General features: G+C 29.4%; 1 protein-coding gene across 5 annotated transcripts in view; it reads left to right on the top strand.

The window, feature by feature from the left end:
- Positions 1-2410, top strand: part of LOC110414383 (putative membrane-associated kinase regulator 6) — a 16003-nt gene that overhangs the window by 4257 nt on the left and 9336 nt on the right. The window lies entirely within an intron of this gene.

Genomic DNA, 2410 nt, shown 5'->3' with positions numbered 1-2410 from the left:
ATAGTGCATATATGAACACATAACTTGATGTGTTAATTGGACATTCCGATTGTACATTAAGGTACAATGATGTCAATTGATAATAGTATAATAGTGTGGGCATGTTGCATTCTTATTATATATTAAAGTATAATGGTGTCAATATGTAAATCTAATATCTTGGTATATGTGACATTCCTATTATACTTTGTGGTGTTTTACATGTAGCATTCCTATTATACATTAAGGTATAATGGTGCAAAATAGATATTTAATATATTTGGCATGACATTCCTATTATGCAATTAAGGCATAATAGTGCATATGTGAACATATAGCTAGATGTGTTAATTTGACATTCTGATTATACTTTGTGATATTAGGCATGTGGCATTCCTATTATATATTAAGGTATGATGGTGTAAAATAGATATTTAATATATTTGACATGACGTTCCTGTTGTGCAATAAAGGCAAAATGGTGCATGTGAACATATAGCTTGATGTGTTAATTTGACATTTTGATTATACATTAATGTACAATGGCGTCTATTGAGAGTGATATAATGGTGTGAGCATGTGGCATTCCTATTAAACATTAAGGTATAATAGTGTCAATATGTAAATCTAACATCTTGGCATATGTGACGTTCCTATAATATTTTGTGGTGTTGTACATGTGGCATTCTTATTATACATTAATGTATAATGGTGCAAATGAGATATTTGGCATTTTTAGTGTGCAATAAAGGCACAATGGTGGCTTGATGTGTTAATTTGACATTCCGATTGTATACTAAGGTACAATGGTGTCAATTGAGAATGGTATAATTGTGTGAACATACGACATTCCTATTATACATTAAGGTATAATGATGCCATTATGTAAATATAACATTTTAGTATATGTGACATCCCTATTATACATTGTGGTGTTTGGCATGTGACATTTCTATTATACATTAAGGTATAATGGTGCAAAATAAATATTTAATATATTTGACATTCCGATTATAGCTTGATGTGTTAATTTGGTGCGTGTGAACATATAGCTTAATGTGTTAATTTGGCATTTCGATTATACATTAAGGTACAATGGTGTCCGTTCATTGTGGTATAATGGTGTGTGCATGTGGTATTCCTATCATACATTAAGGTATAATGGTGCCAATATGTAAATATAATATTTTGGTATATGTGACATTCTTATAATATTTTGTCGTGTTGTACATGTGGCATTCCTATTATACATTAATGGGTAATGGTGCAAATGAGATATTTGGCATTTCTAGTGTGCAATAAAGGCACAATGGTGGCTTGATGTGTTAATTTGACATTTCGATTGTACACTAAGGTACAATGGTGTCAATTAAGAATGGTATAATGGTATGGACATCCGACATTCTTATTATACATTAAGGTATAATGATTCCAATATATAAATCTAACATCCTAGTATATGTGACATCCCTATTATACATTGTGGAGTTTGGCATGTGATATTTCTTTTATACATTAAGGTATAATGGTACAAAATAGATTTTTAATATATTTGACATAGCATTCTTATTATGCAATAAAAACACAATGTTGCATATGTGGACTAATAGCTTGATATGTTAGTTCGGCATTATTATTATATATTAAGGTACCATGGTGTCAATTGAAAATGGTACAATGGTGCAGGCATATGTGGCATTCCTATTATACATTAAGGTATAATGGTGCAAAATAGATATTTAATATATTTGACATGGCATTCTTATTGTACAATAAAGGCACAATGATGCATACGTGAACATATAACTTAATATGTTAATTTGATATTTCAATTATACAAAAAGGTACAATAGTATCAATTGAGAATATTATAATGGTGTGGGCATGTGGAATTCCTATTATACATTAAAGTATACTAGTGTCAATATGTAAATCTAACATTTTGGTATATGTGACATTTCTATTATCCTTTGTGGTGTTTGTTTGTGGCATTCTTATTATACATTAAGGTATAATAGTTTTAATATGTAAATTTAACATCTTCATACATTGACATTCCTATTATACTTTGTGGTGTTTACATATGGTATTCCTATTATACATTAAGGTACAATAGTGGCCTTTTAAAAATTAAGGTATAATGGTGCAAAATAGATATTCAATAAATTTGATATGGCATTTCTAATGTGCAATGAGGGCATAATGGTGCATATGTAAACAAATAGTTTGATGAGTTAATTTGACATGTTGATTGTATATTAAAGTACAATGGTGTCTATTGAAAATGGTATAATGGTGTGGGTGTCTGGTATTCCTATTATATATTAAGGTATAATGGTGTCAATATGTAAATATAACATTTTGGTATATGTGACATTCCGATTATATTTTGTGGGATTTGGCATGTGGCATTCCTATTATACATTAAGGT

The sequence above is a fragment of the Theobroma umbraticum genome, unplaced genomic scaffold (genome assembly GCF_002168275.2).
Source record: "Theobroma umbraticum cultivar Fairchild unplaced genomic scaffold, ASM216827v3 scaffold_4.1, whole genome shotgun sequence".
NCBI lineage: Eukaryota > Viridiplantae > Streptophyta > Magnoliopsida > Malvales > Malvaceae > Theobroma > Theobroma umbraticum.
The sequence above is the reverse complement of the archived record's forward strand: the minus strand, read 5'-3'. Positions and strand labels throughout refer to the sequence as shown.